Raw genomic sequence first — 12,757 nt, forward strand, 5'->3', positions numbered from 1 at the left:
CAGCCCTGCACAACACTGTGAGTGCAGCAACATCACAATCTCAGATAGTTTTGCTAACGATGAAGTTAGGCAGAGTGTTTGGAAATTGGAATTAACACCAATTAGAAGACAACTATGACCTAACTCCAAAAAGGTGCCAACTGCAGTCATGTATGCTAGCTATCTACAGACAAGTGTGCATTAACTATTAAGCAAATAAGAAACCCGCAAAGGAAAACAACAGTCTACAGTTCTGGAAACAACAGGGCCACTCCAAAACATCTGCCACTTTCTACTGTCTCCAATCTCATTTTAGGACAATAGGAAGGAAAATGTCCCTCAGAGCAATCTGGTTAATCAGTCTCTTAGGTCTTTCATGTCTTCAGTAGAGAAGTGTGCACTCTTTGAAAATAGATCCATGCTTTTCAAAGTTCAGTATTAACAGCCAGATTAGAAAAGAGTTTCAGACAGATTTTAGGGTTCTACATTGAAAGTTGCAGCCCTCAAAATCAAAACTCAGCAGCTGCCATCTTTCATTGTTGAAATGTGTGGGTGCCTTACCTTTGACGCTCGAGCTCTCTGAGGGCAATAAGGGTTCTAACAGATCTGCAGCAGCAAACCGTTGCCATCCGCTGTTCTCTGCCTTGCCCCTCTGATGGACAGTTTGGAAGTGACCCCTGGAGGTCAGCTAGTCCAATTTCTCATTTGAAGAAGCTCTAACTAAAGCAGGTTGCTCAGTCAGGTTTTCAACATCTCCAAGGATTGAGATTCCACGATATCTGTTGAAAACCTGTTCCAGCATTTGACCATCCTAACACTGACAATATTTTTTCTTACATGCAGAATTTCCTGTATTGCAACTTGCGTCCATTAGCTCTTCCCCTACCACCATACACCTCCAAGAAGAGTCTGGATCTCTTCTCTATATTCGCTCCACCATGCTCTCCTCATATGTTTGTACTCCAGCTTGTGTAACTTAGTGACACTCTGCTGCATTCGTAACGGTATATCAATGTCTTGTGCCGGGTAGCCAAAAACAGTACTCCAGAAGCAGTCTCACAAGTGCCAAATAGAGGGGAATAACTACTTCCCTGGACCTGCTGGTTACATGCTACTAATACAATCCAGGATGAGGTTGACCTTGTTTGCCCCAGCTGCCAACTCAAGCTCAGTGTGTCCACCAGGACCCCAGGTCCGTTTCTGCAAAACTGCTCTCAAGTCAGTTGACCTCCAGCATATGCAAGTGGAGGGGGTTTTTCCATGCCCAATACAGGACTTCTCACTTGCCTTTGCTGAGCTTGGTGAGGCTCCCGGCAACCCATTCCTCCAGCCTGTCCTTGTCCCTCTGAATAACAGCCCTGCACTCTAGCACATCAGCTGCTCCCCTGCAGCCCGGTATCACCCATAAATTTGCTGAGAGTGCACTCTTTCCCATAGTTCAAATCATTAACAGTGAAGACACCAAACCACATCGGCCCCAGAATCTGTCCCTGAGGGGGACTGCCACTAGCAGCCAGCCGTCAGATGGACTTTGTACTGCCAATCACAACCTGTTTAGCCTGGTAGTTCAGCCAGTTTTCCATCCACCTTATCATCTGCTTATCCTGTCCATATCTTTCTATTTTGACTGGTAGGATACTATCAAAGACCTTGGGAAAAGCTTTGCTAAAGTCAGGGTAAACAATATTCACTACTCTTCCCTTGTTCAGAGAACCAGTCATCTTACCACGATCAACCAATCAGGCTGGTCAGGGACACTTTGCCCTTGGTAAATTCATGCTGCCTGTTTCTAATCACCTCCTTACACTTCATGAGCTCAAAAATGGTTTTCAGGACGAAATAATCTTCCAAGAGACTGAGGATGAACTGCTGAGCCTGTAGTTCCCTGGATCCTCTTTCTCAACCTCTTGAGGGTGGATATAACATTTGCCTTTTTCTTCTGTCTCCAGTCACCACAACCTGTCGAAGTCAATGGGCAGCAGACTCACAGTGACACAGGCCAGCTTTCTCAGCACCCTTGGATGCATCCCATCTGTTTCTATGAACTTGGGTATGTCCAATTGGCTTAAGTGCTCAGTCTCTGCTGTTGTTACGGCTTTACTCCCTCAGGCTCTATTGGCCTAGGACTGAGGGTAAATCTTACCAATAAAAATGCAAAACAAAAAAAAAGGCAAAAGAAGGCATTGAACACCTCATCTTTTTCCATGCCTTTTGTCAGTAGGTCCCCCTGCCACAAGGAGTACTTGGCCCAGATTTTCCATAGGCTGCCTTTTTATTGCAAATATACTTACTAAAGCCCTTTTTGTTGCCCTTCACACCCCTTGCTGTTGCAACATCAGCTGAGCTTTGGCTTTCCTAATTTTCTCCCTGCAGACTTGGGCAATGTCTCTATATTCCACCCAGGTAGTCCTGGACCTGTCTCTACCTTCTGTATACTTCTCTTCTGTATCTGAGGTCAGTCAGGAGTGTCCTGGTCATCCCTACTGGCCCAATACCATATTTGCTCGTCTCTCTGTGATTTGGAATGCGCCAGTTCTGTGCTTTGGGGAGGCTGTTCTTGAACATCAACTAACTGTGCCAGAGGGAGCTAATTGTCTCCCACATGATCCTGCCCAGCAGATCCCCAAACAAGCTAAAATTTGCTCTCCAGAAGTCAAGGCTGGCAATTTTATATTTGTTTTGCTCATTTATCTCAGGATTTTTAAGTATACAGTCTCCAGGTTGCAGCCAAAGCTGCCCTCAACCTCCACACTGCCAGCTAGTTTGTTCATGAGTAAGAGGTCCAGCAGAGGACCTCCCCTAGTCAACTCACTAATCACCTGTGTCAAGAAATTGTCATTGGAGTTTTTGCACTTAATCCATGCTTTAAGGGCTGACACGTCTGGAACCTGGTGTTCCCTAGAAAAAGGACTTGCACTTCTATTGTCGTGACAGCAGAAATCTCACTTGCCCTTCAAGATCTGAATATCCTTACCACCTGCCACAGGGAATCTCAGGGAGAAGGCTCCTTTAACACAGCTGTAGCACTGAGGAATACTCTGGCCTTGATGCAAATGACTCATAACATATCCTGAGGAGAAATGTGATATAAGTGTGAGGAGGTTAGAAATGTTGTGGTGCCAAGACCTGTTGTGACAGGTGCTACCTGCATCACCCCTAGTGAGGCTAGGACTGAACAAGGAGACTAAGGGGACATTCTCAGGTTCTTAGTGCTAACTATGGAGATGAGCAGAGCAGTCCCATCCGTGTTGAGTCCTATCCACTTACCAGTGTCCAAGGAACACCAAGACTCATCAGTGACAAAGATAAAAAACGTAGCATGCTTGCAGTCACGTCATATAGGCTTTTACCAGGTGAAACAGTGCTGGAGATGACTCCCTGTTGCTGTATTTCACATGCCGATGAGCTTCCTGGCTAATCTCATATGCCCAAGAACTCTTGATATAGTGAGGGTTAGAACTTCTTCCTTGAAGGAGGACTTCTTGAGACAATGGCCTCATATTGATTCAGTAATGAAGGCTTTTGCCAGTTCACAGCTCCTGCCTATTTAATGTGGCGATAGACTTCTGAATTTAATGATGTCGTCATAACCACCTGAATCCGTAATTCTGCTGTTCAAGCTCCTGATCTCTTCTTGTTCTAAAATAATGATGGATTGAACATTTATCAGAAATACATCACTTTCTAAGGCAGTTAAGTCTCCTGGTTTGCACAGGAGACAATAGGATCCAGCCTTTGTACATCAGGCTGAGTGAAATGTAGTCTTTGGAGAAGACTTGTAGGGGCACATACACATCTTAAGTGTCTAATAAACAGAAAACAACTCACTACCTGCCTGAAGTTCACCGTAGCAGGCCACTCCACCTCAGCACCGCCCCTGAGAGAAACTTGTGAGGGGTGCTCCCTGCCTCATATCTACACAAAAGGGGAAAAAGTCTCTGAGCTTGAGTAATGGGCCTGCATACATCCTACAGGGTGAATACAGATGTGGTCTATCACTTAAAATAGAACCTGGCTTTTCTTCAGTGAAGGCTGTAACTCCTCAGCTAATGTATTTGAAGCAGGAGGATGACAACTCTTCTTCCTGAAGAGGATTCCTCATCATATTTTAAATGAAAGGACATAAACACCAATCAGGATAGCATTCTGGGCTATAAATCTCAAGTAAAATAGGCACCTGCAGACAGCAGTATCTCTGCTTCAAAAAGCTCGAAGTCCCTCTTTTGCACAAGATTTTGTCACAAGATTAAGTGGTCCCACTGACTCCTGAGCTTTGCAGTTCCTATTCCAGGGCAATTATTCAGTTCCTCTGTAAAAGGTAGCTTAGACATCTAACTTAAAATTGCAGATTTTCCTGCTGATTGACTATCAGACAGCTTTTTCAAGCATCACAGCCAAGCTTCAGGAATATTTGGGTCAAGATAGTACATTAAAGTTCTTCACCTACAAGCTGGATACTATGCAGCCCTTATGATATTTTTTTCATCGGGACTCATTTTCCTTTTCCTTCAGATGAGAAATCCCATTCCTTTGGAAGCCGGGTTGCTTTTTAAGGGCTGAATGTTCCCTTTGTTCTCTTCATCAACAAATATCATAACATGAATGTTAAAGGATACCGAATTTGGGCTTTGTAGTGAGAAGTGGGAATACAGGCTCTGTGTGGCCCTTTGCCACTGGAAAACACAGCCAGGTTCATGAGAGGGGCCATTTAAAAAATCTGATTTTCTCTTAAACCATGTTAACCACTTTAAGTCTAGGTGTTACAACTTCCTTCAAACTTAGTTTTATGGCTAATCTCAGCTGTAAATAAATTTAAATTTTTTTTTTACTGTGGTAGCACTTAGAATCCCCAATCAGTATGTCACATTTTATTGGGAATCATAAGTCCTGCAGATAACAAATATAGGATCTGTCAGGAAGTGTTTGCATTCTTAAGCCAAGCTCCTTCAGTTAACTGCAAGCACAACTTTATACATGAATAATCCCAAATGTTATTGACGATTTCACAAATTTAAAGTCAAGACATGTTTTTAGATTATAGCTGTGTTCACTTGAAATAGGAAAATACTGTATGTGTGAAAACAGAGTTTGGTATCAGTTAAAGACTCATGTTTGATATAACAGTGTCTCCATATTTAATAATTAGCTGTTTCTGGATTTTTTTCTAGCATTATAAACAGATAAAATTTCAAGAAGGTATTTGGAGAAAAGATAAGTAAATTCAAAGGATTTTTAGCATTTTAAGTGAAAAACTTTAATGGACGTCAACTGCGTGTGAGGCATCAATGACTATATTTAAGAGAAAAATGTGCTGCTGCCTTCCCAGTTCAGTCACAGGAATTCTGAAGCACCTGGCTCCTTTGATTTTACATGAAATGCTGAACCGGGACCTCTTTAGAAGGAAACTGCAGTTAAATGAAAGAGAAATTTTATTGTAATACCAAGTGCTTTATATAGTGTTTCTCAGTTGCATAAGAAGTACAACAGCTGGGCTGGAAGAATATGGACTTTGTAGCTAAAATCTGAAATGTTTACTTTTAAAAAGAGGGATAAATAAGTTATCTTGTTTCTTCATTTCCATTCCCAACTTTCCATATCTTCTGCTCTACCTTGCATAATAAATACTTTTAATAATGTCTTACTGTGAGAAAAAGTTTTTACACTGAAGAATATGAATTTACTTAACTTTGACTACTCTGAGCCTGTCCCAGGGTCTAAACTGTATGACATTTCTTCTTACTTCATATGCAGAGGCATTTGACTTGTCCTTCTGGAGCCTCCCAAGGCTTTCAAGCAATTTAAGGGCCATACCTGTATGGGGACTGTAACACATGATGAGTCCTTGTGTTACTCTGCAGAAGCCAAGCCCCTAGCTGTTGAGGTAAGGCAGCCTCAGTGGTGAGGCTGATGTTGCTGCATTATTCTGGGCTCCTGCCCAGCCCTCTTCCACACTGGTGTGGTGAAACTTCCACTGTGAGCTGTTAAAAGAGCTACCTCTCCCCTTGTTTTTCTAAAGCATAGCAAAGGTTTGATATGATTGACTTGGGAAAGGGGAAGTTTTTTAACTGAAAATCAAGAGTTAAAAGCCTGTACTTATTTTTCAGTTGCTTAACTTTAATGTTTATAGCATAAAATTCTAATTTGGGATTAATTGCAATTTCATTCTTCTCTCTGTACTTATGGGGGAGTCATGAATCTCCAGACTGATGTGGTGTAGCTCCAGCGCCAAAGTGTTGCAGAGAGGAAGTAAAGGAAGTGGAAACTAGAAAGAAGGCAAAAATTGGCAAGATTTACCAGAAATTGAAACCAATGGGTCTACAGGAGGGCAGCAGCAGTTTAGCAGTTTGGAAAGTCAAGGGGAGACAACACAATACTTCAGCACTCCAGCATTCAATTTTAATGTTGAACTGAAAATATTAAACTTACCAAAAAGAAGCCTGTGGTATATGTCCTTTGTCTCTCTCACCTGTATGAAGACACACAGGAACCACAGCCTTTCCAGCAATATCCCACATTTGCACTACTTCAGATGTGGAATTTATTTCATATATGTATTTCTCTGAAAATTTATGCACAGAAAAATATAGGGAGGAAAAAAAGTATATATGTATAGAAAATATAAATATAGATATGCCATGGTCCGAAAGGTTCTATCTTATGATACTTTATGAGTGAAAGAGAGGAACTTATTTCCAAATCCCAATCTTGAAAATATCCAGCATATGTGGCTCTGTGTGGATATTTAGGCTCAACTTCCCTCCATCCTCAAGGCCTGCAGACTCCAAATTTTAGGTCTTCAGATGCAGTGCAATGTTCTGTTGCACACAGGCTGAAAGTAAGCAACAGAAGGAAAATATAATAGGGTGGGTAATAGACAAAATGCTTTTTCTAACAATTTTCTGTATTATCTGTGTCCATCCCACACGGACATGCTGCATGTAAAATGAAAGTTAGTTTTCTATTTCTGTTTTCTTGTAAATACCACAAGATGACAGTTGTACCCCACCTGCCCTGAAAAAGAAATAAAGAGCACAGTTAACTATTCAGCCGGGTGCACCCCTTTCAAAACACCTAGGGCTAACCAAACTAGAGGAAATATTCATCAGAAGATCTACCACGTCTCTTCATCCTTTTAAACAGCAACAAGGAACAGGTAGCAGCACTTATTTGCCTTGATTTCAGGTTTCTTCGACTCCCTAATCAGTGTGAACAAGAGGGACAATGCTTTGTCCTGCTGTTGGTACCTGAATGGTGCAGATGCTGGAGCCTTTGAAGGTGGAATAAAGGAATAGGGAGTCCTGCCTTCTCCAAGCATCTTATTTCCACCTTCTCTTGCACTGACGCTGCCCTTCACAAAGTGAATCTTCTTAGGCAACGAGTCTCTTTAACAGGTAATTTTTTGTCCTGTAAATTTTCAGCTGAATTAATCTTTATATCTAGGTTGCAGTACAGCTGTGTGAATGCTAATGCCAAGAGAAAGGAAGAAGAATATGAAGGAGGATGATATGCTTCTGTTTGGAAGCTGTTTAAGCTATATTAAACTCATTGTGGAACAATTTGCTGTTACTTAACCACTAGCAGTGGTTCCAGAACTTGCCATCAGTTTGAGTATTTAGTGCATAACTGTCAAAAGTCACTCTGCTGCAGGATGAAGCTATTACCGCCTTTCAGAAACTAGCTAGTCAGACTGCTACCGATTCATGAGCTGCTAGCTTGGCAAGTCAACTACTCTATTAGGTTAGTGATATCATTATGTAGATTATTTACCTGCAGGTTTTCAGTATCAGGGATTTGCCCAGAATCTCAGTTGTTCCAAGAACAAAACAGCACCATGAGACCCATGTTGGTCAAGAGGAGCTATGGATACTGTGCATGCACATGTTCATGACTCAGAGGGGACCCCATGAAACAACTGCCTCCTAAGTTATATTCCATGTTTTGAGATTTGAGCTTTTACATCAAAACTTGTTCAATAAAAGAGCTAGGAGTTGTCTATTGGATTTTTCTTGCCCACCTTAAAAGTTTAAGGGGCTTCTAAAGTGCATGGACTATTTTGTCCCCAATTAGTTTTATTTATTGGGGTAAGCAGAGTCTTAAATTAATACATAATCTGGCACACAATTCAAGAGCTACTTCCTGTAGTAGCTAGTCTGTGGTAATGACATGTCATTTCTGTAGATTGTGTAAATTGCTGGCTCTGTTTTTATACTTCAATAAAATCTGTTTGCATAGCTCGTACTTCTCCTTTCATTATAATTAGGTAGGCAGAAGTTCAAACAACAAAACTTTATTGTTCATGTCTGTAAGTTAAATAACCACTGCAAAGTATAAAATGTTTTTAAAACAATATAACGTACAAACCACTGTGAAGATGTACTGAAATTGCAGTGTACCTTAAGAAACGACTGACGTGCAAACAAAGAACACAAGTATCAGCTGCTTGCAATATTCCCATCTCCTCTCCTTACACCCTTATTTCTTGTGTAAGTGGCGCATCACAGAATATGGGGAAGGGTACTTGGGATAGCTAAATTCTGGGATCAAACACTATAAATGTATATACATCCAAACAGTAACTTGTACCTTCCATTCAGACAAAAGATTATATTTTCATATTAACAATCTACTTTTTTCCCCACCTCCACAAAAAACGCTGAAAAGTCCTTCTTTAGAGATCAAGATACATATGAAGTATTTTAAAATAGCAAACCCTTACTAAAAACTAATTGGCAACACTGCTGCAGAATATGAACTCACTGGTGAGCTTCTTTGCAAGTATCTTTAATTATTGTCTTTGAGTAGTGAATTGGCAGCAGCTTTGTGCAATTATTTTTGACATGAACAAAGCGTGATAAAGAGAACTATTTATCAGTACTTAAGTTCTGACTACTTTTATCACCTGTAAGACATTACACAGAATACCAAGACTCTTGTTTTGAGACTTGATCCAATATTTTCCAGGGACCACTGTTCAACTGCTGGACTCCAGTTCCAACAGACTTACATGTAGACACAAACCCCTTTTAAGCATTTGAGTTCAGGTCCTGGAAGAAGCTACAGGAGCTGTAACTTGAAGAGCTCCTGTTCTCTTGCTGATATGTGGAGGGCACCAGCACAAAGAATGGAACACACAGCAAGGCTGGTACAGTGCTGCATTTGATAGCTTACACTCAAAACGTGCCACCCTAGATAGCTGGCTTGCAATGGTGGCTCCTCCTGCCACACCCAGGCTCATGCACCTGCCTATTTACTACTTCCTTTCCAATGTTAAATTTCCCATAACTTCATTTGCATTTACAAAGCTGTGGGTTTTAATATTTACTGCCACCTCCTATTTGAGATCAGCAAGTTTACTAAGGCCATAACAGATTAACCCAAAATATGTTCGGTGATTGGTGGCTTTGCTTCTGCTAATTTTTAGACTTGCTCCTAACATCCAGCGAGCAGTACTCTGCTGTGACCCTGGACAAAGGGGAAACTTATGAGAAACTCCTTCATCGGGCAAGACAGCTCATTTTCAAGACAGCTGGTGAGCTGTAGTCTTGAAGTGTGCACAACAGCTTTAGAAGGCCAGTGACTGCACAGCGTACCGTTTGTGGTGCAGATTTGTCACCTACCAAGGCAAGGGAAGCGGACTACCTAAAAGGTCATCTAAAATCCTGCCAATTTATCCTTCAAAAATTTGCAAACATCACATCTCCTCATTTTCCATGAAAAGATGTTGAAGAATACCGAAGCCGCTCCCATGATTTGTTTGCAAACTGCCTGTTTCTCTCCAGCTGGCACTGAACCATTTGCAGGCATACAGAAGTCAGCTTCACTGACTTCTATACCCAGGAAATGCAACTTGCCATTGAAACCAGAAACAACAAAAAACCGCCAAGTTTTCTTTCTGCATCTTCTCTGGGACCAGAAGAGCACCAAAAAGCAGACTTCTGGTGACTCTTTGCTGTAACAAATGCTCACTATAATATCTAATCACCTAGTGGAATACTTAATGAAGATTTTTTTTTATAGAACAACATTATTAACTTTAAGCCATAAAACTCTCAGTTCTGCAGTAACTGTGCTTATGAAGATCATATAAAAGGAACTGGAAAGGCTTCCCTCTCTCTCAACCATAGCGTTTTTTTTGTTTTGGAGTTTTTCTGTGGGTTTTTTTCCTCCCTCAGATAAGAGGCACGTGACCACAGACTAGCCCTCTGTGTTCTACTTATATTGCTCTCAGACGTGTCCCAAACATTTTGTGAGGATGGGATGGGGTAAGGACAAACAAAGCAAACAGCTGTGTAAAGCTCTTCTATCATTCTCACACCTAACTGAAGCCGGTAATACCACCGTGAGGATAAAAAAAGCTCTTAACATTATGCTCACTAGCCATTCATCAGGCAGTCCTTTCTTAAAAATCAAACAAATAAACAAAAAAGAAATAGCAGGCAGTGCTTACTAGACTAAGCCTTTGTTAGCAATGAATCCACCAGAAGCTCTTGAGCAGAGATTAGCAAACTAAGTAATCCTTTGGGAATTCTCCCAGGACATCCAGTTAGTTGATCAAGCTGTTCCAGTCTTGGACTGAGAGGCTGTAACAACAGTTGGGGCTGAATGCGGTGATCACAGCTCTGCCTGGCAAAGGGATGCAGCTCAGACACGACCCAAGGCTCAGTTAAGGTACATAACACAACACGATTGCTTCATCCACTCAGAACCCTAAGACCATCTGAGGAAGCCGGCACCAAAATCACCACTGTAAGGAATATTTTTACTACTTGGATTACAAGTACAGGACTTGCTACCCTCCCTTCATACACTGTGTACTGGGCAGTGCCATTCTGAGTAATTAGCACTACGGCGGAATGAGCTGAGCCTATCACCGGACACCTGACTTCCGCAAATGAGCCCAGTGTACAGGTATTTTGCAATCACGTTGCACATAGTGACTGTAAATGTAAATAGAGCCAAACAGCTACTAGGGTGTTTTCAGGATTGAATGTTGATAGGACTTCATGTTCCAAGACACCTTATAAGAAGAAACAACTGGAGATAACATGTTTTTTCTGAACTTAAAAGCTACTTGGGACAAAGTTTTCTGGGCCAGGTGTCTGCCTCAAGCTGATGTTTTCAAAAGAAATTTTCACTAAGAAAGTAAGTACGAAACTAGGGGAGAAAAAAACCTCCTGTTTTTATTCAAGCACAGAAAAAGCCCTCTTAGTGTGCTTGAAAAGGCCTTTACTTTGAAGAGAGAATTTGAAATTTAGGGGGCGAGCAGACTTTGAATCAGGGACGTGCCTTTTGGGCAGTTTTCCTATTGAACATCATGATAAAGCAATAAGCTTTTGAATCTCAAGCTGCACATGCACAGCAAAAAAAAATTAAAAAAAAATATTAAGAGCTAGGGGCTAGGTTTTCTGAAAATTCTGTGGCATCAGCAATGCTGCGGGTTGGTCCTAGCAGCGTTACCCCTACCTGAGGCAGCAGTGAGGACTGCAGTCAAGGCTGGGCCTCCACCGTGCTCTGTGCTCCCTCTTCTGGCACCCAGGCCAGCACAGAGCCAGCAGTGGGCCTCAGGGTGATGGATGGGTGGCTACAGCAAATACATCCTGTTGGGTCTATACCCCATTTCTATTGTTTTTGTCAGGGATTTACACAGAGCAGAAAGTTGGTGGCCTCTAATGAACCGTTTCTCATTTTCTGAGTTCCAAATTGGAGCCTCTGGAAACTAAACGCAGAAATACCATGCACTATCTACAGTGTGTATACAGCCTTCTTGACTGCACTGAGCACTGTAAATGTTTCAAAGAACAGAGCATCACAGTAATCTTGCACTAGGAAAGCCCTAAATACGCAGACAGGACCACAGTATGTATGCACAAGTTCACGAACAAGCCTACAGCTGAATTTAACATGACTCTGAAGTTACGGCTAACACTCCTATTGCTGAACTATCTCTACTCTCAAATAATCTGTAAATTATATCCACTGAAACTGTGCTTGATTAAATGAAGAACACCCCAAATTAGCAGCCATTCTTGATTGAATTCCTCTATGCCTTAGCTTTCTCGGCATTATGGGGATGATAATGCTACTAGCTCAGAATTTTGGGAACTCATTAGGATGAGCATTCAGACACTCTCCTAATGATTACTCTAGAAAAGCCCGTAAGAAAATGAAAAAATAAAAACCCCAAACCCCAACTGTATTCAGATAAACATTTAAACATCATGCAGATACAGAGGCATAACCTCTCTTCTTTTAAATTCAGTGAGCAGTATCCATCTCAAACCGAAGGATCGTGCATTAAAAAAAGTGATCATATAATTAAGGACTATCTTAAAACACATGCACGATGTCACGCAGATGGAAAACTCTTAAGTAATGAGCACTGAAAATTCTTCAACTTTAATTTTTAGATGTTTACATGCTAATGTTTGTATGTAATTATACCTAATTTTAACGGTCAGTTGCAGACAGAAACTATTAGACTTTTATTTAAATCAAGAACTCTTTGGCAGATGAAAAAAAAATTAAATGTCTATATATTTTCTTCTATAAGTAACTTGATCCTGATATGAACTTGGCTGCAGCTAGTTACCCCAACTTTAAAAAAAGATAATTTAAAAACATCTTTGAAAGCTTAATTAGCATATTTTGGCAAAAGGAGAGGATTCCTTAGCACAATACATAAACAACATGGGGAAACTGGCACTATCAAATATGTGCTGTAATTTCTGTATAGTACCGCAAACATGACACAAACACCTGGATTAAGGACACACAACTC

The 12,757-nt window shown here is 41.1% G+C and overlaps 1 long non-coding RNA gene across 4 annotated transcripts in view; it reads right to left on the reverse strand.

Annotated features, from left to right (window-relative positions):
• The window catches only part of LOC135312691 (uncharacterized), an 85,495-nt gene that overhangs the window by 66,984 nt on the left and 5,754 nt on the right, over positions 1-12,757 (reverse strand). For all 4 annotated transcript variants that reach the window (XR_010372385.1, XR_010372383.1, XR_010372384.1 and 1 more), the window contains 2 exons: positions 6,406-6,808; positions 3,247-3,618 (listed from right to left, as the gene is read on the reverse strand). This is a non-coding gene — a long non-coding RNA (uncharacterized LOC135312691). The remainder of the gene's footprint in view (positions 1-3,246; positions 3,619-6,405; positions 6,809-12,757) is intronic.

This window comes from Phalacrocorax carbo, chromosome 1, assembly GCF_963921805.1.
Source record: "Phalacrocorax carbo chromosome 1, bPhaCar2.1, whole genome shotgun sequence".
Taxonomy (NCBI): Eukaryota; Metazoa; Chordata; class Aves; order Suliformes; family Phalacrocoracidae; genus Phalacrocorax; species Phalacrocorax carbo.